Below are 12,227 nucleotides of genomic sequence, written 5' to 3'. Positions count from 1 at the left end.
CAATATAAACCATTGATATTTTACGTCTAATCTGCTATACTTGAAAACCAGCACTGTAAAATTTCAATCGCATAGCACTATTTGTTTGATCTTTATACTACGTTGTTTCTATCCAAATCTCTACGAAATTTTTATGATAGCTTTGACACTTCCTAACAGTGGAATTTCCTTTGATTTCATCAAAAAATTCTCAATATAAACCACTGATCTTTTACATCCAATTTGCTATACTTAAAAATCTATGCTGTAGAAAATTTCAGCCGCATATTGTTCCCTTAACCCATCTATTTGTAATCTTTTTTGAATGAAATTTGTTATACACTTCATAGATCATCTTGGCTTCCATCTAAGATTGATATATTAAGAAATTCGTCTCTAAAAACGATTTTGTATTGCTGCAAATTTTCATCGTAGCCCCCTGAAATTTCTCGACGAGAATTCTGCAATCGCAACTTGCACCAATTTCCTTGCTGTTATACTGCCGAAATTTTCTTGATTAAATTAGGTATCCTTGCTATCATATAAACTGTGATTTTACTATCAATTCCCTCCTTAATTCTCTCAAGTTTTTGGTGAAAATTACGTCAAGAAACCGTTGTTTCTTCGATGACAATTCTACTCTTACAAGACAGCACATACTTGCTGCAACTTCCACTTATTTCTATCAAACCTTTGCTACCATCTACCACAGATCCAAAACTTTCATCTACAGCCCTAAAACTCCACTAAACTATACCCTCAAACTGCACCCAAAATAGCCACAAAACAAGCCTAAACCGTAGCCTACATCCACCGATCTACCAACCCTTTCGACCATCACCTCTCTCAACCAATACATGCCTTTAACCCGACAACAAAAGAGAGATTTTAACATCATAGATTTGGCGCCATATACTATGGCATCTGAGGAGGTAATCAATGCTAAATTCGAAGCCTTCGAGGTGCGAATGAAGGATAAGATTTGGACGCTATTTACCGAACTCAGATTGGGCTGACCACTAAGCCCGAAGAAATCACATCAAGGAGAGAGCTTTGCCCAATCGCACCAAGCCCAAAGATATGACTTCCAAGAGAGGGAAAGCTCTATGACCAACCCCAACTATCCATGCATGAGAGTGGACTTCCCTAGATGGGAAGAAGGATACCCGATTGGTTGGATCTTGCACGTGGAACAATATTTTCGGTACCATAAAACCATGGATGCATCTATGGTGAAAATTACAGCTATACATCTTGAAGGGGATGCTATACAGTGGTTTGATTGGTTTGAACATACTTATGGAGTCCTTTCATGGCGATAATTCAAAGAAGGACTGCTGATCCGCTTCAAACCAACCGATTACGAGAATATTGATAGACAACTAGCAAAGATTCGACAAACCTCTACCATTCAGGAGTACCAAACCAGGTTTGAAAGGTTATCTAATCAAACTCGTGATTGGTCTTAAAAATAGCTATTGAGGACCTTCATTGAGGGATTGAAGCCGGAGATCCGAGGAGAAGTTAAAACGCGACAACTATATATGCTTATGGCAGCCATCTCTTTCGCACGACATCAAGAGGAGCAATTGAACCATGAAGCTCAGAGGACTAGGGTCGCTCCTCAACTAGTAATATTGAAGCCCTCAGACCCCCCTACTATCGACCAAGTCCCTACACTAAAGAGGTTAACAAGAGAAGAGCTTCGAGAGTGATATGAAAAGGGGTTATGTTGGCATTGTGACAAGCCGTGGAGTCGTGAGCATCGCTGTAGTAAAGGGAAACTTCTTATGATTGAACCAATAGAAGTAGAGGTCATTGAACATCCAAAAGAGAGCCTTGAACATGAAGAAGAAGATGCAGAAGAAGAGCCACAATCGACCGAAGTTACGGTACATACACTAGCTGGCTACTCAAACTCGCAAATGATGAAAGTTGGAGGCCTTCTCAAACAACAACCGATCACTGTTCTCATCGACACGGGCAGTACTAATAACTTTCTAAACAATAAGGTTACTATCCAGATATGGTCTTACCTATCGAGAATTGCAACAGGTTTGACGTTAAGGTCGCCGATGGATGGATTTTGAAGTATGCTCGTAGGCGCCCGCAAGTGAAACTATTGCTGATCATGAGGCCTTACCAAGAGATAATTGCATATTTCTTCCTTCTCCCTCTTGATGATCATGAGGCCATGCTCATAATTAAATGGTTGACGACATTAGGTGATATTTCTTGAAATTTTATGCAACTAATTATGAAATTTTACAGTAAGGAGAAACATGTGATACTGAACGAAAAATGTGGGGGCAACGTAACGACGATTTGCACACAACAAATGGAGAAGGTTTTGCATAAAGCATACAGCAGATTTTTGGTACAACTTGAGCAGCAAACTAAGGGAGAGCCAATAGAATTTGAAGATCTAAACCTACTACCTTTGCTTGCTAAATTTTCACATATATTTGACGAACCGTACAACCTACCTCTTACCCGTCGGCATGATCATTATATAACAATTCTTTCAGGCAAACCTCTAGCAAATTCTCGGTCATATCAATATCTACATTTTCAGAAGGATGAAATAGAAAGGATTGTAAAAGAGATGCTCAAAATAGGAGTTATTTGACCAAGTTGCAACCTCTACACTTCATCGGTGCTACTTGTACGCAAGAAGGACGGAACATGGCGAATATGCATTTATTACCGAGCTCTCAATGGCATAACCATCAAGGACAAATACCTTATTCCAATAGTAGATGAATTGCTAGATGAAAGGGAGCACAAATCTTCACAAAGCTGGACCTTTGATCCGGGTATCATCAAATATGAGTGTGCGAAGAAGACATACCGAAAACCACCTTTTGAACACACAACAACCACTACGAATTTTTGCTTTCTTCAACAGAAGGTGGAATATCTTGGGCATATCATATCAGAAGAAGGTGTGACAGTGGACCCCTTCAAAATTGAAGCAATGCAAAACTGGTCTACCCCGAGGAACATAAAATTGCTACATGGCTTTCTGGGTTTAACAGGCTACTATCGTAAGTTCATGAAAAACTATGGAAAGATCAATGCACCACTTACTTTCTTACTAGAAAGAGATGTCTTCCAATGGTTAGACAGAGCCTCCGCTGCCTTCGACAAACTTAAGGCAGCCATGACAACGACGCCGGTGCTAACACTACCAGATTTCAACCGACCCTTCATTATTGAGGCCGACGCATCTAGAGTCGGAATTGGAGCCATTCTCATGCAAGATGGTCGACCACTCACATACACTAGCAAGGTATTATCTCTCTCCTATCAAAATAAGTCAACATATGATAAGGAGATGCTCGCCATTGTGCGCACAGCAACGAGGTGGACACCCTACTTGATTGGTCGACGATTTCAAATTAAAACCGACCATAAACGCCTCAAGTACTTTTTGGAGCAAAAGATATCATCCCCTAAGCAGCAAAAATGGGTAATAAAACTTCTTGCATTTAATTATGAAATAACTTACAAAAAGGGGAAAGAGAATGTTCTTGAAGATGCGCTTTCGCAGCTACCCGAGCAAGCTGAAGTTTCGGCCATTTCACTTCCGTCCAGCGACTTCCTTGAGGATATTAAGATGGAATGGTAGGAAGATTCAGAGACTAGTAAGATTATAAAAAAATTGGAGGAAGCACCAAGCTCCGTGGCTCATTACAATTGGGACTCAAAAGAATTACACTATAAGGGACTCATTGTGCTTATGATAAATTCTACTTGTGTCTTCACGAGCAGATTTTGGACAAAGTTATTCCATATGCAGGGTACTAAATTGAAAAGGAGTATGACATATCACCCACAAATCAACGGCCAGACAAAAGTTGTAAATAGGTGTTTGGAGATAGCCCAAAGCCACCCACCAAATATGACTATCCAAGGAGAACTCCAAACCCAGCCAAGTGCCATTATTGATCGACGGATCATGACTCGACGACGACGACCCACTACTAAAGTGCTAATATAGTGGGTGAACCTACCAACAGAAGATGCCACTTGGGAGAACTATGACGACTTGAAGATCAAATTTCCAAAATTCATGAATCGTTAGCCTCGAGGACAAGGCTGATTTGAAGAGGGCGGGTCTGTTAGGACTCTTGCTAGGAGTAATTGAGAGGGACATTCATGTAAAACCTACCTAAGCCGACCCCTATTAAAGAGGTGAAGAGGCCGGCTAGGGTTAGGAGGTTGTTTCTTAGAGATGAATTAGGAGTTGTAAAGGAATAGGAGTCTTGAGTAGAAGTCCTATTAGGAGTTGGTTAGAAGTAGGAGTCTTGAGTAGGAGTTCTATTAGGAGTTAGGGTTTAGAAACCCTATAAATAGCCATGTATTCCTCCTCTTTTGATAAGCAATAGATGTATCTTTTCTGCAGCCTTTGAGCAGCAACTTGGAGGGAGGAACCCCTATAGAGTTCCAAGGAGGCCGATCCCCTAAAGAGATCAACCCCAAGTTTAGAATTTGCAAGGGTTCTAACATATACTTCTCCCCCTTTGTCATCAACAAAAAGGAGAAGTACAACTATTCTTTGTGTTTGTAATATAGGTTTAACTCATTGCATGAAAAACAGAATATCAAGTTTTATCATCATGCAGTTTTGAAGCTAGAAAATTTAGTAAGTGTTACATCATGCTTAGATCATTCAAGCTATCAAGTTTTAGATATGCAAGTTGTACACATACAAGATAGCAAATTCAAAGATATGCAAGTTGGCATATTTGCTTTTCTTTGCGATAGGTAAGATAGCACTTTTGCTTCTAGAAATATGTAAGTTAGCAATCTTTGCTTCTCTTTTGAGATGAGCAATTTCTTGCTTCCTTTGCAAAGTTTGAGCTCGCAATTTTGCTTCTGTTGCAAAGTGCAAGTTAGCAAGAATAGCATATTTTTGCATTTTCTTGAGATTTGAAGCTAGCAATTCTCGGTGATGTTCAAGATAGCAATTTCTTCTCTTTTGAGAAGTGTAATTTTTGCTTTCTTCTTGAATTATGCAAGCTAGCTATCTCCCCCTTTGTTATTGTCAAAAAGAAGGGAAGACCCTTTATGTCAATTTTTAAATCATGACAAAGGTGAGTAATCATTCTTATTTCAAAATTCCATAATTGAGATAAATCTTGAATTCAAATTAAGGCAATTTTAATCATCATTTACATCGTATGCAATACATCACATACATCATAAAAAAGCATAAGTATTGCATGCATCATTTTAGCAACAAATCATAGCATTTCATCACATGGCAAGATATCAGCAAGTAAAATTACGATGCAAGTTATTGATATCTTAACATGATTCAAACATTTCAAGTATTTAGCAATCATAGCATTTCATCTATTTCTCATTTAAATATAGCACTCATAGTATCAATTCATATTTTTCTCCCCCTTTGTCATCAACAAAAAGGAGAACGATATAAGCAAGTTTTAAATGTAAGTGCGGTAATGGTTCATGCCATAACTAGGTTTATGTCATTTTGTAACAATGAGTGATAGGATATCAATTATACAAACACCTTAAGGAAAACATGACATGGAGATAGCTTTCATTACTACTTCCTCTTTATTTGTTATTATCTTTTTTGCATGAAGGAGGAAAGTTACTAGTGAGCTTACTTGAATGAAGTTAAAATTGATAGGATATTAAAGCACACTTTATTTTTACAAGGGTCAAGATATGTGTGTGAATCAAATCCTTGCACGTAAAACTATTTCTCTAAAGATATAAGAAGGAATCATCAAATCCATTTCTCGAAAGTTATACTTCACAAGATAAGTCTATGAGAGATGCATTTGCTAGTTGATTCCATATGTCAAAAATCAATGATATGAATCAAACTCGATATGACATATGTTTATTAAGTCTGAAAGAGAATAATATATCGAGAAAATCCAAAAATATCAATTGTTAGGATCAAGAAAAATGAAATTTAATACTTTCATGCATTCGGACATGGTTTTGCTATAGATTTTTAAACACAATCATGAAGATAAAACATGCTCATGATCATGGAAATTTTTGTATCCAAAACACATAATTTCCAACATGTTATTAAGGCATGTAATAGTGTAAAGTTCTCATTATAGCAATTTAGTGAGTGAATTAAGGACGTCCGAAAAATGATTTTAATAAGTTCATGCATTCGGACATATTTTTGCCATATGTTTTTCAAATACACTCATGAAAATAACACATGCTTATCATCATGTATAACTTAAAATTTCATTCATAAAATTATCAATCATAGTATCAAAATATTTAAAATTACATCATTATGCATTTCTTCAAGCATTATTTTATTTAATCAAAAACGAAAAATAACAATGGAAATCAACATGATACACATTATTACTTCTTAACCACATATAGCATGATATTAAACTTCTTAATATTTTCATTAAGACATTAAGCATGGTTTTAATCAAAATCAGAAATAATCAAAATACACATTTTTTCTTCTTAAGAAAAACAAACATATGATCATTAGATTTAAATCTAATATTTTATTTCATTAACATGAAACTGTTAGGACTCTAGCTTGGAGAGTCCTAATTGAGAGGGACATTCATGTAAAACTGTTAGGACTCTAGCTAGGAGAGTCCTAATTGAGAGGGACATTCTGTTAGGACTAGGAGAGTCCTAATTGAGATGGGCATTCATGTAGGAGGTTTTTTCTTATAGAAGAATTAGGAGTTGTAAGGGAATAGGAGTCTTGAGTAGGAGTCCTATTAGGAGTTGATTAGAAGTAAGAGTCTTAAGTAGGAGTCCTATTAGGAGTTAGGGTTTAGAAGCCCTATAAATAGCCATGTATTCCTTCTCTTTTCTCAAGCAATAGATGAATCTTTTCTGCAGCCTTTGAGCAGCAACTTGGAGGGAGGAACCCTTATAGAGTTCCAAGGAGGCCGATCCCCTAAAGAGATCAACCCCAAGTTTAGAATCTGCAAGGGTTCTAACACCTGGTATCAGAGCAGCATTATTGGCATCTAGCTGCCCTTCTACTGCCATCCATCAGCCCTCCACAATTGTCACGCCCCTCAAAATATCCACAATATTTAAAATTTTCATCACAACTAACCCAGGATCCAAACACACATTTGAGGTCACTAAGAAAACATTCAGATCAAAATTTTACCTCTATAGTCTACAAATTCATAACCCTGTGCAGTTCATAAATATACCACACATCACTCGATAATTCATACAATCTGAACTCTACTCATCAAAATAATAACCACAACATAAATTCACAAGTGGGGAAAGTCTATGCAGTCACCAAACCAATGATTACCATAAGTTCATATCATTACAGGAAGTTAACTTAACATTCCAAAATCCTATACATGAGGGATCCTTTAACTTACACAAAATCCACAGGTTTAGATTCATCGTCAACATTTCATTAGATGCAGAGTGGCTTATACAACAAATACATATACGCTAACAAAGATCTACCCAAAATCTTCTAACTTTCTACTGCCTCAGCCCAATCTTAATATTTAAGCAAGCGATACGCTATCCTGAAAAATTTATCAACAAACAGGGTGAGCATAAAGAGCTTAGCAAGTGACTAACATATCCATGTCAAAGAGAACAATTCCCAAAGCGATAAAGTTTCAAAATACAAGGCAGAATATACAAATTCGTAGACATAATATCATTAGGTGCAGAATCACAATTGTCCTTTCAATAATACATATTTGGTTCATAACAGATGGGGCATAGAGTAATTGGAGCATATCAGTAACAAATGAAACATTTCGGAGTTTATCAATGGCGCACGAAATGTTCCGGAATATATCAACGGCATATGGAACATTTCGAAGCATATCAACAATGAATGAAACATTTCAGAGCATATCAATAACAAATACCGAACAGAAACTCAAACGTCGTCTTTGACGTTGCATTCATATCATTCTTATCCAAAGCATGTACAAAAACACATAACCAAAGCTCTGGATATCATGTCAAACATACAGAAGGTGTAGTGGGACCTCAAACAGAACGTAATACATCCATTTCTGAATGACCACCAGACAGAAGTCTCCCACGTCTGGGAGCTCCATCCACCCACGTCTAGGTGAAGTCAAAGGGGGCCGGCAGAGCATCGTAGGCTCTAAGCACATACCCTTTACCATTTTTGGCAAAGGTCCAGACAGTCCCACAATCACCAGAGTACAAAAGGACAGTTTAACAATAAGTAGCATATATCGAAAGCACACGCGGAACAACAAAAACATACATGTGCCTTTTCGAGACAATACGATGCAAGGAACAAAGCTCTTACAAATGTATTCAGATTTGGAATGAAATGAAAGCCAGAGTATACAGGGATTCCAAGCAAATATTTGGCTCAATTCAAATAAGAAGATTAGATGAATTCAATATCCAAAGGAACGAAACAGAATACGCGAAATCGACCAAAGCTCGATTTCTGATAGAATTCCAATGGCACATAGAACAAATATTTCAGATAATCATTTATGCTCCAATACACTTAAGAAAGCTATCGTTGAAGGATATATCAACCTATTTTCTGTTGAAACAAGTTTCGTACGAATCAGGGTTTCCCACAAGGAGTTACCTTTGATTTGGTAACACAAGGTCAAGGACATAATCACTGTTTTGCAGAATACATAGGGTCGGATTCAACAGATAATAGGGTAGGCATTTGAATTCCAAAATTTTCAATCTATATGTCAAAAGAAAGGTCTACAAGTCTAGTTTCGGACAAAGTTAGTTTGGTACAAATTAGAATTTTCAACAGAGTGTTATAGGCATTTTAGTATCAAAAGGTCAGAAATCTTGATCCCTATTTTGCAGCATCTATAGGCTCATTTGAAACAGATGATTGGGTAAGTGTTCGGTGTCCAAAATCTACAAAATCAGTGTCAAAAGAAAGTTATAAGAGTATAATTTCAAACAAAATAGTTCCTACCAGAATTCACATTTTGTACTAAAAATTATAGCTGAAAAAGTGTATTGGGGTCAGTTTACCGAAAAAATTTCAGAATCCATGGTTCTATGTCCAAAGAGAGACATATCAGTTTCTAAATAGAAATCCTTCAGTTTATTTTGAATCAACATAAAAATAGAGACTAATTTTCTATAGGATGGGGTTAGAAACACTTGCCTTTGGGAATTTTGTCCCTAAGTGAAAGGATTTGGGCAAGAACCCTTAAAGCCCCAATTTTTTTTTCTTCTTCTTCTTCTTCTCCTTCTTCTTCTTCTTCTTTCTTTCTTTCCCTGATCATCCACGCAGCTGCCTTCTCTGCTTCCTTAAGAACGAAGGCAGAGAGGCTTAAGCGGTGGGATTTGTCATTTTGTGCGTTTTGCAGTTTAGTCCTTGTTTTTATCATATTTATGATTAGGTCCTTAGGGTTTACTTATAGGTCCTCAGATTCTTTCTTTTTTTTTTTTTTGAACAGATCTCCCAAATCTTAAAAATAAGTTGCCTCTGATTCATACTCTATTTCTTTTGTCAATTTAAAATAGATGCTAACATTATCACCAGAAATTTATACGAAAATTCGGAAATGAGGGATGTCACACTCTCCCCCCCTTAAAAGAAAAATTTAGTCCTCTATATTTATCGTACCTCTTTCGATGAAAAGATGGGGGTACACCTTTTTCATTTCCTCCTCTAGCTCCCAAGTTGTCTCCTCTCCAGAATGATGTCTCCAAATTACTTGAACCAGTGGGATGACCCGATTCCTTAGGACTTTTTCTTTCTTATCAACAATCTGAATAGGCTCTTCCACATAAGATAAATCTTTATCGATCTCCACCAGCTCATACTTAATGATGTGAGAAGGGTCATATATATACTTTCTAATCATCGAGACATGAAATATATCATGGACATGGCATAACGCTAGTGGCAAGGCAATCCTGTAAGCGATAGAACCAACCCTCTCAAGAACCTCAAAAGGTCCAATAAATCTTGGGCTTAATTTTCCTTTCTTCCCAAACCTTATAATGCCTTTGGAAGGGGAGACTTTTAAGAATACAAAATCTCCGATTTCAAACTCAATATCTCGTCTTCTATTGTCGGCATAACTCTTTCGACGACTCTGAGTAGTTTTTAAACTTTTCCTTATAACTTGAATTTTCTCGGTAGTTTCTTGTACTTTGTCCCGTGCTAACAACTTTCTGTCACCAACTTCCTCCCAACATATAGGTGTTATGCACTTCCGCCCATATAAAGCTTCATAAGGAGCCATCTGAATACTTGAATGATAACTATTATTATAAGTGAACTCAACAAGTGAAATATCTTTATCCCATTCACCTTTCCAATCTATAACATAGGCTCTAAGTGAATCCTTAAGTGTTTGAATTGTTCTTTCTGACTGACCATCAGTCTGAGGATGATATGCAGTACTAAACTTGACTTTAGTGCCCATAGATTCCTGTAATCTTCTCCCGAATCTAGAGAGAAATCTGGAGTCTCTATCAGAGATGATCTCCTTTGGAATACCATGAAGTCTTACTATTTCATTAACATATAAATCTGCAAGTCTATCAAGTGAATAAGTCATATTAATCGGTAGGAAGTGTGCTGATTTTGTTAACCTATCGATGATAACCCAAATAGCATCATGCTTTCTAGAGGTTCTGGGTAGTCCTGAAACAAAATCCATAGTAATACATTCCCATTTCCATTCAGGAATATCTAAAGGTTGCAACAACCCTCCAGGTCTTTGGTGTTCTACTTTGATTTGCTGACAAGTCAAACATTTTGAAACATACATTGCAATTTCCTTCTTCATGCCTTCCCACCAATAATGACTTTGAAGATCTCTATACATCTTAGTGCTCCCAGGATGTATGGTGTACTTCGAAGTATGACTTTCCTTTAGGATTTGATTCTTGATATCCGGTTCATTTGGTACACATACTCTCTCCCCAAATCTCAATAGGCCATCCTTTGAAACTTGAAATTGTGGCTTCAATTCCTTTTCTACTTCATTCCTCAAGTAGATTAAATATGGATCTCGAAATTGTCCTTCCTTAATTTCTTGAATAAGATCACTTGAATGGAGGCCATCAATATCATCGAGCCTTACTCTTTCCTCAAAGCTTTCAAATCAAAAATTTCTTCTAATAACTTCCATTGCTTCACAACTAGACTAGCCATAAAACTTGTAGATTTCCTACTAAGTGCATCAGCTACAACATTGGCTTTGCCCGGGTGATAACGGATGGCACAATCATAATCCTTCAGAAGTTCTATCCATCTTCGTTGCCTCATGTTTAACTATTTCTGAGTGAAAATAATTTCACATTTTGTACTAAAAAATATAGCTGAAATAGTGTATTGGGGTCAGTTTACCAAAAAAATTTCAGAATCCATGGTTCTATGTCCAAAGAGAGACATATCAGTTTCTAAATAGAAATCCTTCAGTTTATTTTGAATCAACATAAAAACAGAGACTAATTTTCTGTAGGATGGGGTTAGAAACACTTGCCTTTGGGAATTTTGTCCCTAAGTGAAAGGATTTGGGCAAGAACCCTTAAAGCCCCAATTTTTTTCTTCTTCTTCTTCTTCTTCTCCTTCTTCTTCTTCTTCTTTCTTTCTTTCCCTGATCATCCACGCAACTGCCTTCTCTGCTTCCTTAAGAACGAAGGCAGAGAGGCTTAAGCGGTGGGATTTGTCATTTTGTGCGTTTTGCAGTTTAGTCCTTGTTTTTATCATATTCACGATTAGGTCCTTAGGGTTTACATATAGGTCCTCAGATTCTTTCTTTTTTGAACAGATCTCCCAAATCTTAAAAATAAGTTACCTCTGATTCATACTCTATTTCTTTTGTCAATTTAAAATAGATGCTAACATTATCACCAGAAATTTATACGAAAATTCAGAAATGAGGGATGTCACAACAACCACCCAAAGCAATTCCCACAATTGGTTAAAAGATCGTCGCCAAATTCTGCCGTCATCTCCACCACCACGGATCATCCTTTGATCTCCCCGTGAATTGCAACAGGTTCTGGTTTCCTACCTTACTACTGCTGCAATTTAGTTATCCTTATTCAAAAATCCAAAAGAAAAAAAAAATTGTTCCTATATTGCTGCATAAACCTTTCGTCACAAAGTTTTCATCTTTACGACGAAAGATACATTGTAGAATTCTAGTCCCATAGCACCATCTATTTGATCTTGCTACTGTGCTTTTTCTATCCAAATTTCTATGAAACTTTTATGACATTTTTGACAC

Source organism: Musa acuminata, chromosome BXJ1-9, assembly GCF_036884655.1.
Source record: "Musa acuminata AAA Group cultivar baxijiao chromosome BXJ1-9, Cavendish_Baxijiao_AAA, whole genome shotgun sequence".
NCBI classification, from domain to species: domain Eukaryota; kingdom Viridiplantae; phylum Streptophyta; class Magnoliopsida; order Zingiberales; family Musaceae; genus Musa; species Musa acuminata.
This window is presented reverse-complemented; position numbering follows the sequence as displayed.